Source organism: Vulpes lagopus, chromosome 6, assembly GCF_018345385.1.
Source record: "Vulpes lagopus strain Blue_001 chromosome 6, ASM1834538v1, whole genome shotgun sequence".
Taxonomy (NCBI): domain Eukaryota; kingdom Metazoa; phylum Chordata; class Mammalia; order Carnivora; family Canidae; genus Vulpes; species Vulpes lagopus.
In genome coordinates, this window is record NC_054829.1 from 75,366,437 (window position 1) to 75,385,840 (window position 19,404).

The window sequence follows — 19,404 nt, forward strand, 5'->3', positions numbered from 1 at the left end:
CACCTCAGTGCCCGTCACCCATTCCCCTCCAACACCCGCCCTCCTCCCCTTCCACCACCCCTAGTTCATTTCCCCGAGTTAGGAGTCTTTATGTTCTGTCTCCCTTCCATTTTATTTATTTATTTTTTTTAAAGAATCTATTTATATATTCATGAGAGATACACACACACACAGAGAGAGAGAGAGAGAGAGAGAGAGAGAGGCAGAGACACAGGCAGAGGCAAAAGCAGGCTCCACTCAGGGAGTCTGATGTGGGACTCAATCCCTGACCCCTAAGACCATGCCCTGGGCTGAAGGCAGGCGCCAAACCTCTGAACCACACAGGGATTCCCCCTTACTTCCATTTTAGATTGTATTCTGAGATGGGTGATGGGCACTGAGGAGGGCTCTTGCTGGGATGAGCGCTGAGTATTAACTATGATAGCAAAACAAACTTCAATTAAAAACTGTTTCCTGAACAAGGTGACCCCGACTTCAAAGAGGAAAGCCTTCTCCAGAGCCCTCTTCAGGTGTTCCTCTGGCAACAGCCCTGCGCTAGATGTTCCTTGCTCCCCTGCAGCCTTGACCCTGAGCCTGCAGGGAGGACGCTGTCTGAGCTCACAGAGTATTTACTGCAGGGCCTCTACTCCTCTATTACATGGTGAAGTGATGCAGAATATGATACCCCAAGTGTGTCCCTGAAATTTTTTTTTTTGTTTTTTTTTTTTGTGTCCCTGAAATTTAAGGTCCTTGTAAAACAGCCAGTACAAGGACACCCTGACCCTTCCTGACTCTCTGAGCTGGAAAATTCTTCTGAGGGAAAGACCTCCTCCCTATTCCATGAAGGGTGATTTCATTAGGACAAGAAGTAGGATTTGAGGCCCAACAAGGTGTAGAAACAAACCTTATTTCTTTAATAATTTATTTCAACAAACAGATTTCTTTGTGTAGTCATGATTCCCCACCATTTATAAAGATGTAAATCTTATGTTCTTTGCTGACATCTCTGTGAATTTCTATTTTACAATCTCTTATATAGGCAAAATTGATATTCTTTTTATCTTGTTTATTTTAAAGAATAAATTCATTTTTTATTGGTGTTCAATTTGCCAACATACAGAATAACACCCAGTCCTCATCCTGTCAAGTGATGGGCACTGAGGGGGACACTTATGTTATTTTCTCATGTCAGTGTAAGTATTTAACCAGCCTAAGATCCTAGAAGGGAATGAGGGAAATCTTTCTGCCCCTACAGTGGGTGTGTTGTGACTTCAAAGAGCTCTTCCTGCAACACCATGTGCTCTGATAACATCTCCTGTAATAGTTACCTTGCCTTTCTAGCTGTGCAGTCAGCAGGGAGACCCCAATCAAGGGTCTTCTGAACCCTGATGGAGCTCTAGATGCACTGACACAGTCCAAACTCACTGGAGTCCAGAAGCTCAGAGCTCTCGGGGAAATCTCTTATCTGCTTTAGGTTCCTGGGTTTGAAGGTCATGTCTAACTATATCTTCCTGCACAGAAACATGAAGCTCACTGCCCCCTGCATAACCACTGTCCAATAACATGCACACACACTGTAGCTGATATTTGCAGTAAGGATCACAATGTCCTCTTCTTCTCTGCACGTAGCTCATGGGCAGTGTCCTCCACATGGACACTGGGCCTGGGTGTGTGGCTTGTTTCAGTATTATGGAACTAAAGTAAATATAACTCAACCAGAGATGGGGATGCATGTGCCTTTTGTTTTTTTTCTGTTCTTCCCTGTAGGGTTGCAGACAGGGGTGTTCTGGCCTGCCTCTGAGTATAATTCCCAGGCTGACCTAACCTGTCAGTGCGGCCAGCTCTGTACTCCATACCCATGGGGAAGCTCTCAGTAACCATGCAGTCCCTGGAGGTCCTATTTCCCAGAAGGCACAGCCACGACCACCGATGGAGGCCATGGAGGTCACTGGAAAGGGCAGTCTCCCAAGGCAAAGACAGCAATTGATGCAGGAATAGGGTTCCTGGAATGCTACCTGATGGATCAGCTTCCCCTAACTGAGTGACAGGGAACAGTCTCTGAACTGGAGGTGTCCTTCCTGGAGATCACTCCCTGTCTCACTTGTGCAAATGGGCTCACATATCGATCATGATTTAGAACAGAAGAACTGCACATAAAAACCATAGTGGGGGAAATGCATATGCTTCTGGTTTGGATAAAATGCCACCTCACTACTGCTTGATGTTGTATGTAGACAATACTCATGGGTCTTCTTCAAGGTAGACAGTGCTGCTGAGCTCTGGGAGGATTCTGGTCACTGCCACAGTGTATGATCATCCAGCTTGTCTTACAGTCATGTTCAATAGGGCTGCACACATCACACATCAGGATGGCGTTCAAGCGTCTGTCCCCTTTGAACTGGGTTGGGCCCTCGGTTCATGCCCATCATACAGGAGACCTGGTTCATGCAGGGAATCTCAGCTGTGCTCACTGCTCTGGTTCAGTGTGAACACCACTAGGCATGAACAGTCCTGGAGCAGAGGAAGGCCAGGAGCTGTCATCCATTGACCATCCCAGGACTGAAGCTGAGGGCCTGGTGACCCCATGCTTGTGGAAGAGGTGACCCTGAGAATTAGAGGAGCAGAACTAGCAGCACCATGTCAGCTCTCTCAGGTTATACACCAGGTCACTTGGTGGGTAGGGGAGGAGAGGGGCAGGGGAGTGGCATCAGCTCTCTGAGAGTCACCTCACCTTTTGCATGACCACTCTTTACCAGACAGCTTGGGTTTGTCCATTCCTAGGGTGCCACCCTGCTGGTCAGCCCTCATCCTGACACCTGCCAAACAACACATAGATCAATGGAACAGAGCAGAGAACACAGAAATGGATCCTCAACTCTATGGGCAACTACTCCTCAAGAAGCAAGAAAAAATATCTATTGAAAGAAAGTCTCATCAATAAATGGATCTGAAAAAAATTGGACAGCCACCTGCATAAGAATGAAAGTGGACCATTCAGCTACAACAAACACAAACATAATCTCAAAATGGATGAAATACTGAAATCTGAGACACTAATCCATCAAAATCCTAGAGGAGAATTCAGGTAGTAACTTTTTTCCTCGGCTGCAGAGACTGCTACAAGGCACCTAGCAAAAGGCATAGGAAACAAAGGGAAAGTAAACTAATAGGACTTAATCAAGATAGAAATGTACAACAATTCATCAGGTGGCAAAATGAAATGTGACAAAATGGAGAAGATATTTCCTTAACAAAGTCAGCACCCAACAAAACAAACAATCTAGTCAAGGAATGGAGACAATGCACAGCCATTTCTCCAAAGAAGACCTACACATGGCCAACGGGCAGATGAGAAAAGTGATCCACATGACTAGTCATCTGGGAAATACACATGAAAACCAAACTAAGATCCCACTTATACAACTCAGAATGGATAAAGTAACAAGTCCAGAAACAATAAAGGGAGGATATCGAGAAAGTGATACTTTCTCTTTCACTTTTGGTGGGAATGCAGGCTTGTTCAGCCACTCAAGAAAACAGAATGGGATGTCCTGAAAAAGTTAGAATAGAGCCACTGTATGATGCAGCCATTACACTACAGGGTATTTACCCAAAATACACAAATTGAATTAAATTAAGGGACCCCTGCACCCCAATGTTCACAACAATGTCTACAATAGCCAAACTGTGGGAAGAATTAGGATGCATTTCTACAGAAGAGTGGATAAAGAAACTGAAGAAGGAGACTCAATGTCTATCAACAGATGAATGGATAAAGGATATGTGGTCTATATATACAATAGGACATTACTCAGCCATTAGAAATGATGAATATCCACCATTTGCTTCAACGTGGATGGAACTGGAGGGTATTATGCTGAGTGAAGTAAGTGATTCAGAGAAGGACAAACATTATATGGTTTCACACTTACAAAGAACATAAGAAATAGTGCAACGGAATAAAGGAGAAAGGAGATAGAATGAGTGGGAATTATCAGAGACAGTGAGAGTACATGAGAAACTCCTAAGTATGGTGGGAAAAAACAAGGAGAGTGGAAGGGAAGATGGTCAGGGGGTTGGGGTTCCTGGATGACAGGAGCTGAGGGGAGAAATTGGCAGAATGAGTGCTGGCTGTTATATGTTGGCAAATCAAACTCCAATAAAAAAATATACACAAAATGTGATTTATATATACAATGGGATATTACACAGCTGTCAGAAATGATGAATAACATGAAATAACAGTTCCTTCAACATGGGTGGAACTGGAGGTATTATATTGAGAGAAATTAATCACACAGAGGCAATGATATGGTCTCACTCATATGTGGAATATAGGAAATATTGAAAGAGACCATAACGGGGGAGTGAAACTTAATGGGGTAATAATACAGAGAAGACAAATCATGAAAGGCACTTAACTCTGGGGGAAAAAACACTGAGGGTCGCTTGAAGAGAGGCGGTGGGGTTGGGGGAACTGGGTGATTGAGTTAAGGAGGGCACATAATGTGATGAGCAGTGAATGTGTAATAAATATTGGTAAATTCAATTTAAACAAAAAAATTACTTTAGCCTGTCCAAACATCGTACATGGACTGGATGGATCAAACAACAGATACTCATTCTCACAGATCTGGAATCTGGGACATCTGAGGTCCAGGTACAGGCAGATGTGGTGTCTGAGGAGAACCCACGTCCTAACCTGTTCTTTCCCCATCACCTCACATGGGACTAGGATGCAGTGAGAATTCCCAGTCCTGGTGTATAAGAGCCCTGGACCTATCATGAGGCTTCACCTCCTGACCTAAATGCTCCCCTAGGGCACCACCTCCTCCCCAAATCCAATGGAGCAGGATCCTATCCCCACCACTGACCCACAACACATACCCTAAGCTAGTGTCCTACCTGGAATGATCCAGGCATTTATGAAGCGATGAGAAGCCTGCCTGGCACAAATAGGACATGAAGGTGAAGGCATTTAAAGCTTCCACTCTCCTGATTGTGTGTGTGTGTGAGTGATCTCAGAGTCCACCTCCCAACCATGTCATGCTGGGAATTTTTCTCACTCCCAGGCCATTATTAACATTTTTGTAAAATGTCTCTTCTCTCTTGTGTTGAAAGGCGACTACTCAATACCGTGATGTGCAAGACAACAACAATCTTGGGGTCTTGTGATCCAAAGGGAGTGCCAATATGACTCATGAAAATGTTCAGATGACATTAATGGAGTTATTTGTAATTGATTAATATTGCGGATCAGGAAAAGTTAAGTACAAGTAAGTGCAAGTGCTATAGTTGAATTCTAAGTCTCTAAGAAAGAGACTGAATAGGTAAACACACAATCAAGTGTTCAGAGACACTCCCTGGGGGAAACTGCTCCATGGAGGGGAAGCCCAAACCCTGACAGGAAACCTGCCAAGAACGTCCCTCAGCACCTGCTCCAGGGCCTTCAAGACAGAAGTGGTGAGGAGTTTGCACCCCCTGGTGGTCCTGATCCCCTTCTACAGGGAGGTTTGTGTCTGGGATCACACTGAGGTCCCCTCACTGTGTCACTCACACAGTAATACACGGCCTTATCCTCGGCTCTCAGGCTGTTCATCTGCAGATACAGCGTGTTCTTGGCATTGTCTCTGGAGATGGTGAATCGCCTTTCACAGCGTCTGCATAGCTTGTGCTACTTTCACCACTGTTTATGTATGCGACCCACTGCAGCCCCCTCCCTGGAGCCTGATGGACCCACTGCATGCTGTAGCTACTGAAGGCGAATCCAGAGGCCACACAGGAGAGTCTCAGAGACCCCCCAGGCTTCACCAGGTCTCCCCCAGACTCCACCAGCTGCACCTCACCCTGGACACCTGCAGACACAAGACATCCTGGTCAGGAAATGGTCCCACATCCCCTGTTTCTCTCACTCACCTCCACTCACAGACTCAAGGTCCCATGTTCTCCATGAATTACCTTTTAAAATAGCTACAAGGAAAACCCAGATGAGCACAGACTCCATGGTGGTTTGTCTGTGTTGTGTCCTGAGCACTGAATGGTGTCACCTGGGGATCCTGGGACTGGGGCTCCTCTCCAGCTTTGGGGTCGGCGATGCGCTTGTTTAGTCAGTGTTGGGAGGGCCTTATTTTCATGTCCTCTGACTATATAGTCAGCTCCAGTCTTAGATTCAATTCTTTACAAGTTATATAAAAGCATTCCTTCACAACGGTAGATCACTTTCTTTTGGTGGCACAGTGGATTTTGGATGTTCTAATTTATCAAGGTATTTACCTTTGTATTTCTGTGCCTTTTTGAAAGTCTCTCACTAATATAGTCCATTTTTAAAAGCACTCTCGCTCCTTAAAGGAGTGTAATCATGAATATTTTATTTGATACCAGTGTAAAGGGGAATGTTTTGTATATTTTATACATAAAATTTGTTGTTAGTGTGTAGAAATTAACCTTGTGATCTATTTTGTTTTTTTTTTATTAACTTTTATTGGTGTTTAATTTACCAACATACAGAAAAACACCCAGTGCTCATCCCGTCAAGTGTCCACCTCAGTGCCCGTCACCCATTCCCCTCCAACACCCGCCCTCCTCCCCTTCCACCACCCCTAGTTCGTTTCCCCGAGTTAGGAGTCTTTATGTTCTGTCTCCCTTCCTGATATTTCCCAACATTTCTTTTCCCTTCCTTTATATTCCCTTTCACTATTATTCATATTCCCCAAATGAATGAGAACATACACTGTTTGTCCTTCTCCGGTTGACTTATTTCACTCAGCATAATACCCTCCAGTTCCATCCACGTTGAAGCAAATGGTGGGTATTTGTCGTTTCTAATTGCTGAGTAATATTCCATTGTATACATAAACCACATCTTCTTTATCCATTCATCTTTCGATGGACACCGAGGCTCCTTCCACAGTTTGGCTATTGTGGACATTGCTGATAGAAACATCGGGGTGCAGGTGTCCCGACGTTTCATTGCATCTGAATCTTTGGGGTAAATCCCCAACAGTGCAATTGCTGGGTCGTAGGGCAGGTCTATTTTTAACTCTTTGAGGAACCTCCACACAGTTTTCCAGAGTGGCTGCACCAGTTCACATTCCCACCAACAGTGTAAGAGGGTTCCCTTTTCTCCGCATCCTCTCCAACATTTGTTGTTTCCTGCCTTGTTAATTTTCCCCATTCTCACTGGTGTGAGGTGGTATCTCATTGTGGTTTTGATTTGTATTTCCCTGATGGCAAGTGATGCAGAGCATTTTCTCATGTGCATGTTGGCCATGTCCATGTCTTCCTCTGTGAGGTTTCTCTTCATGTCTTTTGCCCATTTCATGATTGGATTGTTTGTTTCTTTGGTGTTGAGTTTAATAAGTTCTTTATAGATTTTGGAAACTAGCCCTTTATCTGATATGTCATTTGCAAATATCTTCTCCCATTCTGTAGGTTGTCTTTTAGTTTTGTTGACTGTATCCTTTGCTGTGCAAAAGCTTCTTGTGATCTATTTTGATTTGATATCCTGAATTTTCCGTGAGTACATTACTTACTTTTAAGTGTTTTCTTTTTGGAATGATTTTCCTCATTGATTTTGTATATGTAAAGAAATTATTTTATTCATGTTGAATGATTTTAAAATATTTTCTCTTATTATTGCCTAATTTCTATGGTAATCTTTAACTTAGGGTCATTTATGTTTTCCTTCTTTTCTGTCAGACACATTCTTTTAATATTTTGTTTGATATATGGCAAATCTTTTTTTAAATATACATTTATCTTTTATTGGTGTTCAATTTGCCAACATACAGAATAAGGCCGAGTACTCATCCCATCAAGTGCCCCCCTCAGTGCCCATCACACATTCCTCCCCCCCGCACCCTCCTCCCTTCCACCAACGCTAGTTCATTTCCCAGAGTTCGGAGTCTTCAGGTTCTGTCTCCCTTTCTGATATTTCCTACCCATTTCTTATCCCTTCCCTTCTATTCCCATTCACTATTATTTATTTATATTCCTGAAATGAATGAGGGCATATAATGTTTGTCCTTCATCGCTGGTGACATGATACTCTACATAGGAACACAAGAGGCTCCACCCCAAGATTGCTAGAATTCATACAGCAATTTGGCAGTGTGGCAGGATACAAAAGCAATTCCCAGAGGTCAGTGGCATTTCTATACACTAACAATGAGACTGAAGAATGACAAATTAAGGAGTCAATCCCATTTACAATTGCACCCAAAAGGAAAAAGACCCACCATTTGCTTCAACGTGGATGGAACTGGAGGGTGTTATGCTGAGTGAAATAAGACAATCATAGAAGGACAAACATTATATGTTCTCATTCACTGGGGGAATATAACTAAGAGTGTAAGGGAATAGAAGGGAAGGGAGAAGAAATGGGTAGGAAATATCAGAAGGGGAGACAGAACATAAAGACTCCTAACTCTGGGAAACGAACTAGGGGTGGTGGAAGGGGAGGAGGGTGGGGGGTGAGGGAGACTGGGTGGAGGACACTGGGGGGGGGACTTGACGGGAAGAGCACAGGGTGTTGTTCTGTATGTTGGCAAATTGAACACCAATAAAAATAAATTTATTCCACAGTTTGGCTATTGTGGCCATTGCTGATAGAAACATCGGGGTGCAGGTGTCCCGACGTTTCATTGCATCTGAATCTTTGGGGTAAATCCCCAACAGTGCAATTGCTGGGTCGTAAGTCAATCGGAGAGGGACAAACAGTGTATGTTCTCATTCATTTGGGGAATATGAATAATGGTGAAAGGGAATATAAAGAAGGGAGAAGAAATGTTGGGAAATATCAGGAAGGGAGACAGAACATAAAGACTCCTAACTCGGGGAAACGAACTAGGGGTGGTGGAAGGGGAGGAGGGCGGGTGTTGGAGGGGAAGGGGTGACGGGCACTGAGGTGGAGACTTGATGGGATGAGCACTGGGTGTTTTTCTGTATGTTGGTAAATTGAACACCAATAAAAATTAATTTAAAAAAATAAATAAATTTATTATTAAAAAAAACAATTGCACCCAAAAGCATAAGATACCCAGGAATAAACCTAACCAAAGAGGTAAAGGATCTATACCCTAAAAACTATAGAACACTTCTGAAAGAAATTGAGGAAGACACAAAGAGATGGAAAAATATTCCATGCTCATGGATTGGCAGAATTAATATTGTGAAAATGTCAATGTTACCCAGGGCAATTTACACGTTTAATGCAATCCCTATCAAAATACCACGGACTTTCTTCAGAGAGTTAGAACAAATTATTTTAAGATTGATGTGGAATCAGAAAAGACCCTGAATAGCAAGGGGAATTTTAAAAAAGAAAACGATAGCTGGGAGCATCCCAATGCCAGATATCAGGTCGTACTACAAAACTGTGGTATCAAGACAGCATGGTACTGGCAGAAAAACAGACACATAGATCAATGGAAGAGCATAGAGAATCCAGAAGTGGTCTCTCAAGTTTATGGTCAACTAATATTCGATTAAGGAGGAAACACTATCCACTGGAAGAATGTCTCTTCAATAAATGGTGCTGAGAAAATTGGACATCCACATGCAGATGAATGAAACTAGACCACTCTCATTAACCATACACAAAGGTAAACTCTAAATGGATGAAATATCTAAATGCGAGACAAGATTCCATCAAAATCCTAGAGGACAACACAGGCAACACCCGTTTTGAACTTGGCCACAGTAACTTCTTGCAAGATACATCCACGAAGGCAAAAGAAACAAAATAAATAATGAACTATTGGGACTTCATAAAGATAATAAGCTTTTACACAGCAAAGGATACAGTAAAGAAAACTAAAAGACAACCTACAGAATGGGAGAAGATATTTGCAAATGACGTTTCAGATAACGTCATTTCTAGCCAGAAACGGGCTAGTTTCCAAGATCTATAAAGAACTTATTAAACTCAACACCAAAGAAACAAACAACCCAAACATGAAATGGGCAAAAGACATGAAGAGAAATCTCACAGAGGAAGACATAGACATGGCCAACACGCACATGAGAAAATGCTCTGCATCACTTGCCATTAGGGAAATACAAATCAAAACCACAATGAGATACCACCTCACACCAGTGAGAATGGGGAAAATTAATAAGGCAGGAAACAACAAATGTTGGAGACGATGCGGAGAAAAGGGAAACCTCTTACACTGTTGCTGGGAATGTTAACTGGTGCAGCCACTCTGGAAAACTGTGTGGAGGTTCCTCAAAGAGTTAAAAATACATCTGCCCTATGACCCAGCAATTGCACAGCTTGGATTTACCCCAAACATACAGAAGGAATGAAACACCAGGACACCTGCACCCTGATGTATATAGCAGCAATGTCCACAATAGGCAAAGTGTGGAAGGAGCCTCGGTGCCCATTGAAAGATGAAAGGGTAAAGAATATGTGTTTTAAAAAAAAAAAAAGAAAAAAAAAGAATATGTGTTTTATGTATACAATGGAATATTACTGAGCTATTAGAAATAACAAATACCCACCATTTGCTTCAATGTGGATGGTACTGGAGGGTATTTTGCTGAGTGAAATGAGTCAATTGGAGAAAGACAAACGTTATATGTTCTCATTCATTTGGGGAATATAAATAATAGTGAAAGGGAATAGAAGGGAAGGGAGAAGAAATGGGTAAGAAATATCAGAAAGGGAAACAGAACATAAAGATTCCTAATTCTGGGAAATGAGCTAGGAGTGGTGGAAAGAGGAGAATGGTTGGTGGGGGTGAATGGGTGATGGGCACTGAGGGGGCACTTGATGGGATGAACACTCGGTGTTATTCTGTATGTTGGCAAATTGAACACCAATAAAAAAATAAATTAATTAAAAAAAAGAGCTTCCAAGGCAGGCAGGAACTGAAGGAATATGTGAACTCCAAGCCAGCTTTGCAAGAAATTTTAAGGGGGACTCTTAAAATTCCCCTTTAAGAAGAAGTCCAGTGGAACAATCGACAAAAAGAGGGACTGAATAGATATCTTGATGACACTAAACTCATACCTTTCAGTTGTAACTCTGAACGTGAATGGGCTTAATGACCCCATCAAAAGGCGCAGGGTGTCAGACTGGATAAAAACACAGGACCCATCTATTTGCTGTCTACAAGAGAGTCATTTTAGACAGAAGGACACTACAACCTGAAAATAAAAGGTTGGAGAACCATTTACCATTCAAATGGTCCTCAAAAGAAAGCAGGGGTAGCCATCCTTATATCAGATATCTTAAAATTTACCCCGAGGACTGTAGTGAGAGATGAATACGGATACTAAATCATACCTAAAGGACATATCAAACAAGAGGACTTAACAATCTTCAAAATATATGCCCCAAATATGGGAGCTGCCAAATATATCAATTAATAACCAAAATTAGGACATACTTAGATAATAATACACTTATAATTGGTGACTTACATCCCACCGTTTCTACCCTCCATAGGTCTTCTAAGCACAACATCTCCAAAGAAACGAGAGCTTTAAATGGTATACTGGACAAGATGGATTTCACAAATGTCTACAGAACTTTACATGCAAACGCACGTGAATACACATTCTTCTGCAGTGCACGTGAAACTTTCTCCAGAATAGACCACATACTGGGTCACAAATCAGGTCTGAAGTGATAGCAAAAGATTGGGATCATCCCCTGCATATTCTCAGACAATAGTGCCTTGAAATTAGAACTAGGGATCCCTGAGTGGCACAGCGTTTTGGCGCCTGCCTTTGGCCCAGGGCGTGATCCTGGAGATCCGGGATCAAATCCCACGTCGGGCTCCCGGTGCATGGAGCCTGCTTCTCCCTCTGCCTATGTCTCTGCCTCTCTCTCTCCTCTCTCTGTGTGTGTGACTATCATAAATAAATAAAAATTTTAAAAAAAGAAATTAGAACTAAATCACAACAAGAAGTTTGGAAGGACCTCAAGCATGTGGAGGTCAAGGACCATCCTGCTAAAAGATGAAAGGGTCAACCAAGAAATTAAGGAAGAATTCTAAAGATTCATGGAAACTAATGAGAATGAAGATACAACCATTCAAAATCTATGGGATGCAGCGGGGATCCCTGGGTGGTGCAGCGGTTTGGCGCCTGCCTTTGGCCCAGGGCGCGATCCCGGAGATCCGGGATCGAATCCCACGTCGGGCTCCCGGTGCATGGAGCCTGCTTCTCCCTCTGCCTGTGTTTCTGCCTTTCTCTCTCTCTGTCTCTGTGCAACTATAATAAATAAATAAATAAATAAATAAATAAATAAATAAATAAATAAATAAAAATTAAAAAAAAAATCTATGGGATGCAGCAAAAGCAGTCCTGAGGGGGAAATACATCACAATAGAAGCATCCATTCAAAAACTGGAAAGAACTCAAATAGAAAACTAACCTTGCACATAAAGGAGTGAGAGAAAAAAGAGCAAATAGATGCTACACCAAGCAGAAGAAGAGAGTGGAAGATTAAAGCAGAACTCAACTAAATCGAGACCAGAAAAGTGTGGGACAGATCAACAAAACCAGGAGTTGGTTCTTTGAAAGAATTAATAACACAGATAAACCATTAGCCAGCCTTATTAAAAAAAAAGAGAAGACTCAAATTAATAAAATCATGAATGATAAAGGAGAGATCACTACCAACACAAAGGAAATATAAAGTATTTTAAACACCTTTTATAAACAGCTATACACCAATAAATTAGGCAATCTAGAAGAAATGGACGCATTCCTGGAAAGCCACAAACTAACAAAACTGGAACAGGAAGAAAAGAAAACCTGAACAGGCCAATAACCAGGGAGGATATTGAAGCAGTCATCAAAAACCTCCCAAGACACAAGAGTCCAGGGCCAGATGGCTTTCCAGGGGAATTCTATCAAACGTTTAAAGAAGAAACCATACCTATTCTACTAAAGCTGTTTGGAAAGATACAAAGAGATGGAGTACTTCCAAATTCCTTCTATGAGGCCAACATCACCTTAATTCCAAAACCAGACAAAGACCTCACCAAAAAGGAGAATTCTAGACCAATATCCCTGATGAACATGGATGCAAAAATTCTCAAAAGATACTATCCAATAGGATCCAACAGTATATTAAGAAAATTATTCACCATGACCAAGTAGGATTTATTCCCAGGACACAAGGCTGGTTCAACACTCATAGAACAATCAATGTGATTCATCATATCAGCAAGAGAAAAACCAAGAACCATATGATCCTCTTATTAGATGCAGAGAAAGCATTTGACAAAATACAGCATCCATTCCTGATCAAATCTCTTCATAGTGTAGGGATAGAGGGAACATTCCTCAACATCTTAAAAGCCATCCACGAAAAGCACACAGCAAATATCATTCTCAATGGGGAAGCACTGGGAGACCTTCCCCTAAGATCAGGAACAAGACAGGGATGTCCACTCTCACCACTGCTATTCAACACAGTACGAGAAGTCCTCGCCTCAGCAATCAGACAACAAAAAGACATTAAAGGCATTCAAATTGTCAAAGAAGAAGTCAAACTCACCCTTGTCGCCAACGACATGATACTCTACATAGAAAACCCAAAACACTACACCTCAAGATTGCTAGAATGCATACTGCAATTTGGCAGTGTGGCAGGATACAAAATCAATGCCCGGAAGTCGGTGGCATTTCTATACACTAACAATGAGACTGAAGAAAGAGAAATTAAGGAGTCAATCCCATTTACAACTGCACCCAAAAGCATTAGATACCTAGGAATGAATCTGACCAGAGGTAAAGGTTCTATACCCTAAGAACTACAGAGCACTTTTGAAACAAATTGAGGAAGACACAAAGAGATGGAAAAATATTCCATGCTCATGGATTGGCTGAATTAATACCATGAAAATGTCAATGTACCCAGGGCAATATTTACACGTTTATGCATTCCCTATCATAAATTACACGGTCCCTTTCTTCACGAGAGTTAGAAATCAAATTATTTTTAAGATTGATGTGGCATCAGAAAAGGACCCTGATAGCAAGGGGAATTTAAAAAACGAAACGATAGCTGGGAGCATCCCAATGTCCAGATATCAGGTTCGTACTACAAAACTGTTGGTATCAATGACAGCATGGTACTGGCAGAAAAACGACACATAGATCAATGGAAGAGCATTGAGAATCCTGAAGTGGTTCTCTCAAGTTATGGTCAATCTAATATTCGATTAAGGAGGAAAAACCTATCAACTGGAATGATGTCTCTTCAATAAATGGTGCTGAGAAAATTGGACATCCAACATGCAGATGAATGAAACTAGACCACTCTATTAACCATACACAATGGTTAAACTCTAATGGATTGAAATATCTAAATGCGAGACAAAGAATTCCATCAAAATCCTAGAGGACAACACAGGCAACACCCGTTTTGAACTTGGCCACAAGTAACTTCTTGCAAGATACATTTCCACGAAGGCAAAGAAACAAAATAAATAATATACTATTGGGACTTCATAAAGATAATAAGCTTTTACACAGAAGGATACATTAATGAAAAATAAAAGACAACCTACAGATGGGAGAAGATATTTGCAAATGACGTTAGATAACGTCATTTCTAGCCAGAAACGGGCTTGTATCCAAGATCTAAAGAACTTATTAAACTCACCACCAAAGAAACAAAAAACCCAAAACATGGGGAAATGGGCAAAAGACATGAAGAGAAAATTCACAGAGGAAGACATAGACATGGCAACTCGCACATGAGAAAATGCTCTGCATCACTTGCCAATTAGGAAATACAAATCAAAACCACAATGAGATACCACTCACACCAGTGAGAATGGGGAAAAATAATAAGGCAGGAAACAACAAAGTGTTGGAGACGATGCGGAGAAAGAAAAGGGAAAACCTCATTTTCACTGTTGCTGGGATTGTTAACTGGTGCAGCACTCCTGGATTACACTGTGTGGAGGTTCCTCAAAGAGTAAAAATACATATCCTATGGAACAGCAATTGGACAGCTTGGATTTTCTACCCCAAACATCAGAAGAATGAAAAACACAGGACACCTGCCCCTGATGTATATAGCAGCATGTCCACATAGGCAAAGTGTGGAAGGTGCCTCGGTGCCCATTGAAAGGAGAAAAGGTTAAAGACATATGTGTTTTAAAAAAAAAAAAAAAGAAAAAAACGATTTTGTGTTTTTTGTATACATGGAATATTACTGAGACTATTACGAAAGATACAAATAACCACCATTTGCTTCAATGTGGATGGTACTGGAGGGTATTTTGGTGAGTGAAATGAGTCATTTGGAGAAAAGACAAACGTTATATGTTCTCCATTCATTTGGGGAATTAATTAATAGTGAAAAGGGATAGAGGGAAGGGAGTAAGAAGATGGGGTAAGAAATATCAGAATAGGGAAACAGGTACATAAAGATTCCTAATTCTGGGATATGAGCTTCGAGGGGAGTGGGAAAAGAAGGAGAATGGTTGGTGGGGAGGTGAATGGGTGATTGGGAACTATGAGGGGGCACTTGCTGGGAATGAAAACTCTCAGGTGTTGTTCTGTTATGTTGGCAAATTGAAAACACCAATAAAAAAAAAAATAAATTATTAAAAAAAAGAGCTTCCAGGCAGGTAGGAATGAAGGAATATGTGAAATCCAAGGCCAGCTTTGAAAGAAATTTTAAGGGGGAATCTTAAAAAATTCCCCTTTAAGATGAAGTCAGTGGAACAATCGACAAAAGAGGGACTGAATAGATAATCTTGAAGACCATAAACTCATACCTTTCAGTTGTAACTTGAACGTGATGGGCTTAATGACCCCTCAAAGGAGCAGAGGTGTCAGAGGGATTAAAAAACACAGGGCCCATCTATTTGCTGTCTACAGAGAGTAATTTTAGACAGAAGGACACTCATACAACCTGTGATAAAAGGTTGGTGAACCATACCATTCAAATGGTTCCTCAAAAGAAAGCAGGGGTAGCCATCCTTATAGCAGATATCTTAAAATTTACCCCGAGGACTGTAGTGAGAGATGTATTACGGATTCTAAATCATACATAAAGGAAATATCAAACAAAGAGGACTTTAACAATCTTCAAAATATATGCCCCAAATATGGTGCTGCCAACTATATCAATTAATAACCAAAATTAGGAGCATACGTGATAATAATACACTTATAATGGTGACTTACATCCACCGTTTTCTAACCTTCAATAGGGTTCTTCTAAGCACAACATCTCCAAAAGAAACGAGAGCTTTAAATGGTATACTGGCAAGATGGATTTCACAAATGTTACAGATAACTTTACATGCAATCGCTCGGGTATACACATTCTTCTGCAGTTGCCGTGAACTTTCTCCAGAAATAGACCACATACTGGGTCACAAATCAGAGTATGAAGTGATAGCAAAGAATTGGGATCATCCCCTGAATATTCTCTGACAATAGTGCCTTGAAATTAGAACTAGGATCCCTGGTGGCACAGCGTTTTGGCGCCTGCCTTTGGCCCAGGGCGTGATACTGGAGATCAGGGGCATCAAATCCACGTCGGGCTCCCGGTGCATGTAGCTGCCTTCTCCCTTGCCATGTCTCTGCCTCTCTCTCTCCTCTCTCTGTGTGTTTGACTTTCATTAAATAAAATAAAAATTTTAAAAAAAGAAATTAGAACTAAATCACAACAAGAAGTTTGGAAGGACCTCAAGCATGTGGAGGTCAAGGACCATCCTGCTAAAAGATGAAAGGTTGTTACCCAAGAATTAAGGTAGAATTCTAAAGATTCATGGAAATAATGAGAATGAAGATACAAACCATTCAAAATCTATGGGATGCAGCGGGGATCCCTGGGGGTGGTTGCAGCGGTTTGGCGCCCTGCATTTGGCCCAGGGCGCGATCCCGGAGATCCGGGATCGAATACCTCGTCTCGGATCCTGCTCACTCATGAGTTACGCAATGGAGCTCCTGCTTCTCCCTATGCACCTGTGTTTCTGCCTTTTCTCTCTCTCTGTCTCTGTGCAACTATAATAAATAAATAATAATAAATAAATAAATAAATAAATAAATAAATAAAAATTAAAAAAAAATCTTATGGATGCAGCAAAAGCAAGTACTGAGGGGGGAAATACATCACAATAGAAGCATCCATTTCAAAAAAAATGGAAAGAACTAAAATAGAAAACTAACCTTGCACATAAAGGAGTGAGAGAAAAAAGAGCAAAGATGCTACAAGCAGAAGAAGAGAGTTGGAAGATTAAAGCAGAACTCAACTAAATCGAGACCAGACAAGTGTGGGACAGATCAACAAAACTGGAGTCTGGTTCTTTGAAAGAATTAATAAAACAGATAAACCATTAGCCAGCCTTATTAAAAAAAAGAGAAGACTTTCACAATTATAAAATCATGAATGATAAGGAGAGATCACTACCAACACAAAGGAATATAAATTTTTTTAACACCTTTTATTAAACAGGCTATACACCAATAAATTAGGCAATCTGAAGAAATGGGGAAGCCATTCTGGGAAAGCACAAAAACTAACAAAACTGGAACAGGAAGAAAAGAAAACCTGACAGGCCAATAACACAGTGGAGGATATTGAAGCAGTCATCAAAAACCTCCAAGAAACAGAGTCACAGGGGCCAGATGGCTTTCCAGGGGAATTCTATCAATCGTTTAAGAAGAAACCATACCTATTCTACTAAGCTGTTTGTAAAGATTACAAAGAGATGGAGTACTTTCCAAATTCCTTCTATGAGCCATACATCACCTTAATTCAAAAACCAGACAAAGACCTCACCAAAAAGGAGAATTCTAGACCGATATCCTGATGTACATGGATTGCAAAAAATTCTCAAACGATACTATCCAATAGCGATCCAAAAGTATATTAAGAAAATTATTCACCTTGACAAGTAGGATTTATTCCCCGACCACAAGGCTGGTTCAACACTCATAGAACAATCAATGTGATTCATCATATTCAGCAAGAGAAAAACAAGAACATATGATCCTCTTATTAGATGCAGAGAAAGCATTTGAACAAATACAGCTTCTTTCCTGATCAAATCTCTTCTTAGTGTTGGGATAGAGGGAAACATTCATCAACATCTTAAAAGCCATCCCCGAAAAAGCAAACAGCAAATATCATTCTCAATGGGAAGCACTGGGAGACCTTCCACTAAGATCGGGAAACAAGACAGGGATGTCCTCTCTCACACACTGCTATTCAACACAGTACGAGAAGTCCTCGCCTCAGCAATCAGGACAACAAAAAGACATTAAAGGCATTCCAAATTGTCAAAGAAGAAGTCAAAACTCACCCTTGTCGCCAACGGACATTGATACTCTACATAGAAAAACAAAACCACTACACTCAGATTGTTGCTAGAATGCATACTGCATTTGGCTGTGTGGCAGGATACAAAATCAATGCCCGGAAAGTCTGTGGATTTTCTCTCACTACCAATGATGACTGAAGAAAGATGAAATTAATGACGTTCAATCCACTTTATAAACTGGCACCAAAAGCATTAGATAACCTAGGAATGAATCTGACCAGAAGGTAAAGGGTTCTTTACCCTAGGAACTACAGAGCACTTTGAAACAAATTGAGGAAGACACATAAGTGATGGAAAAATATTCCATGTCTCATTGGATTGGCTGAATTAATACCATGAAAATGTCTATGTTACACAGGGCATTTTCCACGTTTAATGCAATCCCTATCAATAATACCAAGGTGGGGGGCCCTTGACGGGATTAGCAATGGGGTGTTAATCTGTATGTTGGTAATTTGAACACAATAAAAAAATTATTTATTAAAAAAGAGGAAAAAAAACTAAAAAAATATGGATGAAATCCCGAAATCTGAACAGTAATTCGTCCAAAATCCTAGAGGCGAATTCAGGTAAAATCTTTTGTCCTCAGTTTTACTGACTGATAGGAAGGAACCTTCAAAAGGCATAGGAAACAAAGGGAATAATTAAAACTATTAGGGACAACCTCAAGACAGAATCTGTACAACAATGCAAACAGGTGACAAAAAGAAAGGCAGCTACAGAATAGGACAAGATATTTCCTTATCAAATTCAGCACCCAACCAAAACAATGATCCAGTCAGTAAAATAGGAGAATACATGAACAGGCTTATCTCCAAAGAAGACTGACAAATGCGCCAAACAGCAGTGAGAAAAATGATCCACATGGCTTGTCATCTGGGAAATACAATGAAAACCACACTAGATCCCACTTATACAACTCAGGAATGGAGAACGTAAACAAGGACGGATACAATAAATACAAGCAAGGATATTGAGAAAGTTGAACTTTCTCTTTGAATTTTGGTGCAAGGTGGGCTTGTTCAAGCCATCAAGGAAAACAGAATGGAATATGTCTGAAAAAGTGAGATAGAGCCTTGCTTGGATGCAGACATTGCACTACAGGGTATTTACC

The 19,404-nt window shown here is 41.0% G+C and overlaps 1 pseudogene; it reads right to left on the reverse strand.

The window, feature by feature from the left end:
* Positions 1-2,446: 2,446 nt before the first annotated feature.
* Positions 2,447-6,013, reverse strand: LOC121492643 (annotated as a pseudogene).
* Between the last annotated feature and the right edge of the window lie 13,391 nt (positions 6,014-19,404).